Here is a 10840-nt window from a genome sequence, read left to right on the forward strand (position 1 = left end):
TATTGGAATGGCGTAATCAGATGCATACTTTAGTGCAGATGGAAAGATTGTCTGTTCTTAAGAAAAACTGGAGTAGACAAAAACTATTTTTGCAAACCTGGAAGCCGTATCTAGACACTGTATCGAGTCGAATACGCAGCTCCATTGTTAATGCCTTACGAATACAATAAGGGCTGGATTTTAAAAGGGTTACACGTGTAAATCCAGAGGGTTTACGAGCGCCAGGCCTATTTTTAAAAGGCCCGACAACGCATGTAAGTCTCGGGGCCAGAGGCCTCCGACAGAGCGGCCATTGCCACTATGTCGGAGGATCGTGTGCCAGCAGGCACAAAAGGTAAAATAAAAATTTTCGGGGGTGGGAAGGCAACGCGGCTTGTGCACACCGACCCTGGATTTTATAACTTGCGCGCGCCTGCGCAAGTTATAAAATTGGGTGTATATGTGTGCGCGCACCGGGTAATTTAACCAATCTCAGGGTTAGGAGGGAGGGGGGTGGTGGGAGATAAGGTTGTGGGTGTTTATATATGTACGGAAAACATCTTCTTGCCAGCTGGATATACGACTTTACTATCTTGACACTGATTAACGTGGATTTTTATGTTATCTTTAAGGTAGGATGGTTGTGTCCCTCGATTGACGGTACATGTTTTTCTGTAATTAATAGATCTTCAAAAAAAAAAAAAACCACCAGATTTTTATCCTATTCTAAATTGAAAGAAACCAAAAGAGTGGCCCTGGAAGGTATATCATCCTTAGAAGCCTCTTAAAAAAAAGAGTCAGATTAGTACTATCCCCTTGCAGTACCTCCTTTACATTCTCCTGCCTCTCACACCTCCTTCTAAAGCAAAAAACATAATATATTTTAGATATCAACATTTCCTTATCAACAGTAATACTTAATACTTCTCTAATATACCTTGTAAATAAATCAAATGCAGATAGTAACCTAGAAATTGGAACATTTAAGAAATGTAGATTCTCAAATCATTTTCCAAATTTTCCAGCTGTTGTTATATAGTGAGGCTATCCTTTATAAAGAGAGCTCCACTAGTTTGTACAGGGAATGATATGAGTATTTAAAGACATAACAGTTGATTCTAAAATAGTTAATCTTGTTCCATAATCTTCAAGTGTTTTTTGGTTTTTTTTAGTTTCACCAGAACAATTTCCAAATTGGACTATTGACTTGGACAATGATTTCTTCATTTTGTTGACCACTATCCAAACAAACGTCGGCAAGGGTTTCATTTTCTAGTTCAACTGACTGAATCAAAGCCTCCCAACTGTGGAGGAATAGTTAATGAAGAACTTGCCTCAGAAACATGAATGTTACTCACAGTTGTTACGGCCTTAGAACATCTTGGATCCATCCTGCCTTCTAAGGAGGAATTAAAACCCAGATCTAGTTGATTAACAGATCCGGAAGCAGAGAGAGAGAGAGAGAGGGAGCTGATCGTGGCCTGGGCTGACTGAAGGACCAGATGGAAAAAAATAATCAGGATTAGAACTTCTTGTAGTCCTGATTCACCCTGCGAACCAAGTGAGAATCCATAGGCCCTTTCACCGAGTCTGAACCCAGAGTGAAAGCTGTGACTTTGGCCTTCCTTTTTCTTCCCATGGGCCCCCTTTGACACAGGACTTCGGCACCTTGATGTTTAAATGGGATCAACAGGCACCAGCTGACGACATCTCAGGGTGCAGGGAGAAACAGCAATAGTCCCGGCCCTTCGAGCATGTCCTCCTCCAGCCGGGAGATCCACCTGTACTACAGGTGGCAAGTCTCTCTGCAAAACACTCCCCTCTTAAGAAAATATTTATTCTTTTGTAGGAATCCCAGTAGTTTATATTAGAGATGCTAAAGTTAGTGCCCTGTCACCTTCCAAAAATACATTTTTCCTCTCAAGTATCCCAGATTATCCCAGTTGTTAGAAAGCCCAGTTTTATGATTCACTCTCCAAGCTTCGGATACAGAATACAGTCAGTCTTTTGCAGTCCATTTACTAGTAACTGAAACACTCATTAAATGAAACAGTTACCCCTAAGGGAAAAACACTGATCAGTTAACATAAATTTCACCCAATAAATATATTTGCATCTAATGACATTAAAACAGTGCTGTTTAATTTCAGTTACAGAGCTTCATCTGTGAACCACAGCAATGACGAATAGATTGGAAAAAAAGAAAAACAATCCAACTTGCATCTCACTGAAATTCATCTGAGGGTCAACAGAGAGCCACTGCTACCTAAATCAAGTATATTTGGATTTGTATTATGTTTCATCTTCACTGGGCCAGCCCTGTGGGTTCAGTGTCACTGCTGTGAACTTCAATATGGAAGAACTGGGTTGAATTCCTGCAGCTAGCTTCTGCTGCCCAGGCCAGGCAAGCTGCTGAGGCAATGTTCACAGTCACCACCAGTGATGGATTTTGGTTTCTATCATTCTTGGGTACTGCTGTTGCCATTATTCCTTCTCCTTCCTAGGAAGAAAGGACATCCCAGGCTGTAAGCCCACAGTAGCATCTTAATGATCCAGCTCTTGGACGGTGAAAGCTGGAGAAATGATGACACCAAATACATCCTTGACCCCATGCAGCCCACTAGGATTGTGAAACCCTGCTTCTCTCAACAGGACACAACTGTGCTGTCTAATGGAGCAGACAAAGAGATACCCCAGTCTAGATCTGTAGAAACATTTTGTGATCATGCACTAGTAAGCATGTGCTGAAATCCAAGCCTGGCCATTGCCCAATGAAGACACCTACTGGTTGGACTCTGGAACCCAATTTTTGTATACAAAGATCTATGATCTGTGGCCTTCCCAAGGACTATCACAGAAATGGCTGAACTAGTTGGCAGGGAGGGGAAGTATAACATAAGATAGTTGTGAATGAAGGCTCATGACACCTAGAAACCCAAAGAGGCAAGAAAAAAAACTGCAGAACCAAAAATAGTTTTTATCTATGCCAATAATATTCACTCCCAGCCTTTGGGTTTTCTGGATATCCCTAAAGAATATGCATGAGGAGAAAATATGAAAGTATGCATATGCATTAGGGATATCCTGAAAATCCAACCTGTTGGTGGCTTTCAGGGGCTGGGAGTCAATGCTACTGAGTTATGCTGAAAAATCTAAGCAAGGCGACCCTTAATTCTTTGGCATCTTTCATCTATATGTAGATGTGCTAGAGGCATTTTGATATGTCCAACTGTTCAGATCAAAAAGCTCTGCTCATAAAAAGGAGAGGTTCTAAGAGTCTGGTTATATTAGGAGTGATGCTTTATAAGAAGTGTCTTTACTAAGACCTATGGATTTCTATTGGAGGATGAGAAGATGCCAATTAGTAATGGAAGTTTCAGTGCTCAATCTTACTGGATTGATTTTTCAGCCCCCGCCCCCTCCCCTTTTTTTTTTAAAGCTACAACTTAAGCCGTTATAAAACAAAAAAGGTAGGATTTTTTATTTCTATATACTCTTATTCATTTCTATCAATGCATATATTTAATTTAAGCAAATAGGTGATCAATACCGCAAGTGAACAATACATTACAAAAAAAAAAAAGATTCAGCTACCTAGAATTTTCTTGTTTAATTAGCTGAAAAAGTGAGTTTCCCGATATTTGGATTTTCTTCCAAATTTGCCCAAATAGAGAGAGAGTCTTGTTTTCATTTATTACCCCCCCCCCCCCAAATGTGTTGAAACCTTCACTTCTTACCGACATAGCCAGCCCCCCCCCCCCCTTCCAATACCACACTAAACTGAAAGATATCATTGAAGGGTGTGACACTGTCTTTCTAGGGTCAGAGTGCCTAGCACCTGCAAGAGTCCTGTAAAGGTAACACTGTGGGACAGCTGTGGTCCGGACACTTGACCAAAATGTCAGCACAGTCGAAACTACTCAGACAAATCTACAGTACTTACCAAGTCACAACGTTATACACGATTGAAAGGAAAAATGATCTTGGTGTGAGGGAGTGCTAGTTTCTACAAATAAATACGCCCTCTGGCATATGAAGGGCAATGGTAGGAAAAGGGTTGAGAGGTCAGATAAAGGACATGAGGGAGGGAGAGAAGAAGTAGCCAATAGGCTGCATGAGAAATTATGTGCATCAAACCAAAGTAGACAAACCTCACTGGGTAGACTGGACAGGTCATTTTGGTTTTTACTGTATCTACTATCATTTATTATGTTACTATGCATGGTCAAAAGTTATTAGTAATCATCAAATACCAATTCATTTCTATCATTAAGAACAAATATGTCAAGTGGATCCAACTAATCTTGCCATGCCCAGTCAAAATGTCAGCACATAGAACTCTTCTTTCTCAGCCACTAACAGAAGTCAAATGCTAGCTGTATACAAAACAAGTACAGAAGAAACTTAGGAGGAATTAGCCTGTTTTGTCTTCACAAACTGTGCAACACAATGTACTAGAGCAGCACTTCTCAACCAGTGTGTCGCCAAATACCGGCAGGTGTGTCGCGTCTCCCTGTGTCCCACTGCCCCGTTGTACTTTCCTTCTCCCTTTCTCCAGCCCCCGCGGGCCAATTGGAAGTCTCCTTTCTTCCTACCCCAATGGGAAGCCTCCTTCATTCTGCCTGCCCCCGCGCAGGCCAATTGGAAGCCTCCCCCCTTCTACCTGCCAGTGGTAGTAAAAAGAAGGAAGGAAGCCTTTGATTGGCTGGTGAGGCAGGCATCGCATAGCCCGGGGGTGGGGTGGGAGGAATGGCAGTGTTGAACCCCGAAGTTAAGACCGCCAGGGAACCCATCCTCATGGCGGCGAAGAGGAAAACTCGACCCCGACCGAGGCCACCACGGGAGCCCATCCCCGTGGTGGCGAAAAATTAAGGCCCACCAGAGTAAAGTCAAAGTGGAACTGGAGCCCATCCCTGCAGTGAAGGAAGAAGTAGTTTTGGTGAGAGCTTGTGCGTCTGAGGGTGTGAACGGAAGCCTGGGTGAGAGCTGGTGTGAATTGGTGCGAGAGCATTTGTGTGTGATGGAGAAAGAGACTGGTCAGGGAGGCGATGTGTTTCTGTGTTAGAGAGAGAGAGACTGGTCAGGAAGATGACTGGTGTGAAAGAGACAGAGACTGGTCGTGGGGTCTAATTGGGGTGTGTGTGAGTGACTGGTTGTGGGTGCTAAGAAAGAGGACTCCGAGGACAGAGCTTCAGCAGCCCTTGCTGTTTCTGGAGAGTGCTATTGGCCTGGAAGGGAAAGGAGTAGGAGAGTTGCTGGAGAAGGTAAGTAAAAGTGGATTTTTAAATTTATTTTTCTTGATTGACTGCCATTTTAATTATTGGGTATTATGTAATGTCTGCTGTTTTGAAATATTTTATTGATATTTGGTCATGTTTTAATAATTTTTATGAGTTTTTAATTGTTGGATATTATTCTGTTCAGCAGCTGTTTTGTAACATGTTTAGTATAGCTTTACAAATATTTCTGTGTGGGGCTCTATAGCAGCTTGGCTTATTCTGTTTTCCCATTAGGAAGTGTATTGGTGTCTAGGGCCTGGTTTAATAGTTGTATTTCTTAGATAGGGTTTTTACTGTTTGAGTGTGTTCCATAATACAGGTGTAACTTTGTGCGGGCAAGTCCTGAGAGTCTCTTAGGTGCTATAATTCTCTTTCCATTTCTCCAGGTTCGCACTGCATGCAGAGCAGCTTTTTTGGTTTTCCATTCCAGTTTCTATCTCCATATTTATAATTTGTGGTTTTTCTATGCTTGGTGAAGTTCAGTTCTGGGTGTGTGACCGAGGTGAGGTATTTTACTAGCATATAGGCATTTGTATCAATCTTATTTGTTGTTTTCTCAATAGGATACACATTAGTGGTAAATTACCGTCTTTTCATAAGGAAGGCTATTGTGCCTGGTAGTAAAAGGAGTTTGATTTGCTTTTACTGAGATGTCACCAGAACATATTTTTTGTATGGCGAGTTGTACAGGGTAATGCCCTAGATCTGCTCTGCACTCATTGCTGGGGCTTGAGGGGATTCCTGTGGATGCAGAGTACATGTTTACATTTAGCCCTGTGATGGTCACATGTTCAGTGTGTCACGCATGTGAGAACCATCTGTCAGGTGTGCCCCGGCCAAAAAAAGGTTGAGAACCACTGAACTAGAGCATGCCCACAAATGATCAGCTGAACTGCTGCTTGTAAATGAGGAATGCTGCCACAGACATAATGCAGAACACAGCTATCTAAATATTTGTACATGAATTGCTAAATTCGCTAATGTTTGCTTATTTTAACTTACTTGGTTGTATATATGAAAGCAGAAAGGGAGCTGGAATAAGAGGTTTGAATCAAGCCCCCTAAGCCCAACATCAAAGCCTTGCCTCTTCCAAGCCTATTTAATGGTGATTGTCTTGAACAGACAAATAAGTTATCTATAACAACTATTTAACCTTTTGTCTCAGCAATTCTTAACCTACTTATCTTCCTCTAGCTTACCTCTAATGTTTTCTGGCTGTCCTTCCATAACTACTTCATCTTAGTCTCTCTGAAAGCTTCCCTAGATGTTTTGCAGCATACCATATAAGATTTCATAAAATAAAGTTACCAACTTTTGCTGTTTCCTTCTAGTTCTATAATGTGTCAGTATCCTACTCTTTGCCTTTTCCTCTCTTTTAGTTTCTTTCCAGGCATAGTAGTTTTTGTATTTTGCAAAGTCTAGTATTTCGCTTTTGACCACCAAGTTTTCATTTACTTTCATCAGACATATTAAGCATTTTCCCCATAGACACAAAATGGGAAAAACCTTTTAGTACATCTTTCTCCACTCTGCAGTTTGCTTTTGGGATAGTGGGGCAAGAAAGGGTTTATATATATTCAATATCCGATGCACACCAATTTAAATAAGGATCCATTTTATGTAATGTAGGACCGACAGCTGTTCTCACACTTCCATTAACACCAATGGGAAGTAAAATATAGGCAAAAAAAAATCATCATACAGTAGTTACATCTTAAACCTAATTTTTATCAGAGAAGTGGAAACCAGTGCATCAAAGATTTCAGGGAATGGCAGTGGAAGGAGGATTTCCCCAAAATGCTAATTTCTGCTTCTCTATTACATCTATAAGAAATATAGTCCTGATTTTTTTTTGGCTTTTGCATGCAGTTAATTATCACACTCACTTTTTGGAGTGGGCTAGGGAGCTGGAGAGGCTTGGATTCCATTCTGCTTCTCTTAAACAAAAGGGATGCGGGGGTCTCCATGCTAACATTTGAAAAACTGGTACTCCATTTGAATTCCACTTTTTTCTATCCTGCCTTTCCTAAAAGGTTCTATTCTACATTTCCTACAAACAATTCATAAATTCAAAAAAGTGAAACACTAAAGGCTGGATTTTAGTAGCTATGCACGGGCATAGATTTGGGCGCGCAACCCAGCGCGCACAAATCTACGCCCGATTTTATAACATGTGCTCGCAGCCGCGTGCATGTTATAAAATCCGGGGGTTGGCGCGCACAAGGGGTGCACACTTGTGCACGCCAAGCCCTAAGGGAGCCCAGATGGCTTTCCCTGTTCCCTCCGAGGCTGCTCCGAAATCGGAGCAGCCTCGGAGAGAGCTTTCCTTCTGCCCCCCCGCCCTACCTAAACCCCCCTAACCTTTAATGCAGAAGTTGCGCCTGCCTCTGGGCAGGCATATGTTGCACGGGCAGGCCAAGTGCTGGCGCGCGATCCCCGAGCCCAGCGGCAGTGGAGAGATCTCTGGCCCTGCCCAAGCCCCACACATTTTTCAAGTTCCGGGACTTAACACGTGTCCGGGACTTGCTCGTCGCCGGGCCTATGCAAAATAGGCCCGGCGCAGTAGGCTTTGAAAATCTGCCCCTTTAAGACTCCAAAATAAGTTTTTAGTTAAAGTATTTTTCAACATAATTTAGGAGTTGGAGCATGACAGAAATATTTGTAAAATTATTTTGTATTTATTCCAGTTTTTACCCATCTTTCCACAAAGTACTCAAGGAATGGGATATAGCAATAAACATGCAAATACAAGTAAATATTTACATGACAAGAACCAATATGAAAACTGAGAAGCACAGCATTTAAACAGTGCATATAAAGCGGTCTGTAATCACAGATCAATAGTGAATAAAGCACCACAAAAGCACAATAGGCAAACAGCCCAAACACGCCATAAAATAAAACACTTCCAATTATAACATAGCGATTTGTTTGAGATTACAACCATAGACTAGAAGAAGCAATGCTAAACAAGGAAGAGGGCAAAAAGCTATTCATCAGAATATTCAATAAAGAGTGACTCCAAGTTCCACGGTATCAGTGAAACATGGGCCTTGACTGCTACAAGTTTCTCCATATACCCCTCAAAAATTGCATTGAAAAAAACTTACTAGGGCAACGGAAGTGCACGCAGCACCCTCTCCCCAAACAAACAAAAAGCATGCCTCCACTCCATGCAGTATCACAGAGAGCACATGCACTACTCTAATACTGTACATCTCTGACCATCTTTCTTTTCTCACCTAGTGCCCTACACTCCTCAAATCCCATGTCTGCGTTTATGCTTCTTTAACCACCTCTGTTTCTACCCAATTTTACCCTCTATTTCCACCCAAATCCCACCTCCCTCTTGCCTCCCAGCTTCCCCTACACATCCATCTGTCTTATTCCCCAGCTTCTCCCTGTCTGCTTCACAATGCCTTGTATCCATCTCCTTCGGTCTCCCTCTACCTCGCCGACAGCCACTATAACCCCCTTTTCCTCCACTATATCCTAGCCCCTCCCAAAACCATAAAAGCTGTTTGCATTCAGCAAGCGGGATCTGGAGGGCTGGCGGACCCGCAGTATTTTGGTAGGGGGCGTAACCGCTTTCCACTTACCTGCAATTATTATAGGAACTGCTAACAAATAACGGAAATAGGATTTATTAGGGGGGGGATCCAAGTAGTAGGAGTATCTAAGGCCCTTAGCAAAACTCTTCCTACACCGCAGGTCTCCTCAAACGTCTCCAGCCAAATCAAGGGTCAGCCCCACCTCATAAATCGCAGTAGGAGGTAGATCCAGAACCTCTAACCACATTCTGTAGTGTTTCTGGAAAGCGTGAAGTATAAATGATATCATATTTCAACTTGGCTTTCGATTTGGCCCATTGTTATGGCGGGACACTATATCCTTCTAAACTGACGGCCAGTCATCAGGATCAAAATGAACTCTCCAAATGGGGGAAGCAGCCAGAAACGTTTTACTAATCGAGGTCATTAAACAGCCTCAAGGGCAGGAAAGATTCTAGGAAATAAAGGAGGTCTCATGACCTGGTCCGAATGGGTCAGCGCATGACAGTCCCTCCAACCCTCGTGCAATCTTCTCTCAGCGGCTACTGGGTATGCTTAGCACAAACATAATACTGTACACGGAGCCTACAGCCCACGCTGAGCTAGCAAACTACCACTAAACCAGGCAAAAACACCCAATTACCCACACATTTAAAGTTTTTAAGAAAAAAACAAACAATTCGTCACCCTGAAAACTCCTGTTCGCATCTTGGGTGTGAACGCAAAAGAGCTTCCGCCACTGCATTACACAGACGCACGCACGGTCGGCGCCGGCACTCACCAACTCCCAAACTTTCAGCAGCTGGCCGTCCGTGGGCCGCCGCCCGCCAGCTGCTACAGAGTCTCCCGGGAGCGCCGCCCCGCTCCGCCGGCCCCGCTTCGCCCTCTTCCTTGGGCAGAGCCTGCGGCTCGGCTCGCCATAGACCGGCAGAAAGGAGACCTAAAAGGGCGCTGCCCCCACTCCGCACCGGACCGCCGCCGCCGCCATGCTGCAGGTGGCACGCAGCTTCCCCACTCCCCGGCCTTCCGCGATCTGCGCCGGCGCAGTGGCGCTCCTGCTGCTGCCACCCCGTGGCCAAACGGGCACGCGCTCCGTGCGGCTCCCCGCAGGTAGGCAGGGGCTCTCGTGCTGATTCTGCCCGGAGAGCATTTAGCTGCAGCTCTCAGGATAGCAACCTAGCTCGTTTTTTAATGTTTGATCCGTGATTCTCTAAAGGTAGAGGGTCTCTGAGCCAGTACATGGAAGCAGCTGTGCTGCTATTCTTTATTTGCCACATCATTCTTCAAAATGCCTTATGGCGTTAACGCACGCGAAAAATGATGTAGCGAAAGGCGCGAATGCACATTTTTTTGGGGGGTGGGATCGGGGAGGAATTTTGGGTGGGAATTAGTTAAATTAGGGGACATAACGCACTGTGCCATAGTATAACACATGCTATCGCATGGTCTTAACGCCAGAAATAACTACACCTTTCCCCCTGGCATTAAGCTGTGCGATATGCCCGAAATGGCCATAACAACCATAGACTCTTCCCAAATCCCTCCCACTTGAATACACATGAAAAATTGGCATTTGCCATGCGATATTTATTGCGTGCGTTAGAGCACTATAACGTTCTAATGCATTTTGATAAATGACTCTATGAGTTACAAATTGCACTAAATAACCCATAGATTCATCCAAAAGGCTTAATAATGTAGTGATAATGCCCGCGCTAACAGTGTAGTGAGAGAGAGAGAGAGACTCGCTATCTACAAGGCCCTCATAGTAGCTACGTATTTAAATCTCTATAGGAGGGCCGCCTAATAGGTCGAGGGTTTTGGGTTTAGGGGCCAGTTTCGCATGTAGAGTGAGACGTATGAACAGCACAGTACACCTTGGTGAAGATTTGACATCGTTTGGAGTGAGGAAAGTCTAACTATGTACCGTGTTCTCTCTACCTTGCTTGTTGCATTCTCTTCCTAGCTGCAATCAAATTAGGTAGAAGATTTGACATTATTTGGAGTGAGGAAAGTCTTCTTTGTTATATT

At 43.5% G+C, this 10840-nt stretch overlaps 1 protein-coding gene across 4 annotated transcripts in view; it reads right to left on the reverse strand.

The window, feature by feature from the left end:
- Positions 1-9935, reverse strand: part of PIK3CB (phosphatidylinositol-4,5-bisphosphate 3-kinase catalytic subunit beta) — a 430104-nt gene extending 420169 nt beyond the window's left edge. For 3 of the 4 annotated variants that reach the window (XM_029615665.1, XM_029615663.1, XM_029615662.1), the window contains exon 1: positions 9591-9933. The gene's annotated coding sequence lies outside the window, so the exon portion shown is untranslated. Of the gene's footprint in view, positions 1-9590 lie in introns of all 4 variants that reach the window. The other variant, XM_029615666.1, reaches the window with a different exon arrangement.
- Positions 9936-10840: the final 905 nt, after the last annotated feature.

The sequence above is a fragment of the Rhinatrema bivittatum genome, chromosome 9 (genome assembly GCF_901001135.1).
Source record: "Rhinatrema bivittatum chromosome 9, aRhiBiv1.1, whole genome shotgun sequence".
Lineage (NCBI taxonomy): Eukaryota > Metazoa > Chordata > Amphibia > Gymnophiona > Rhinatrematidae > Rhinatrema > Rhinatrema bivittatum.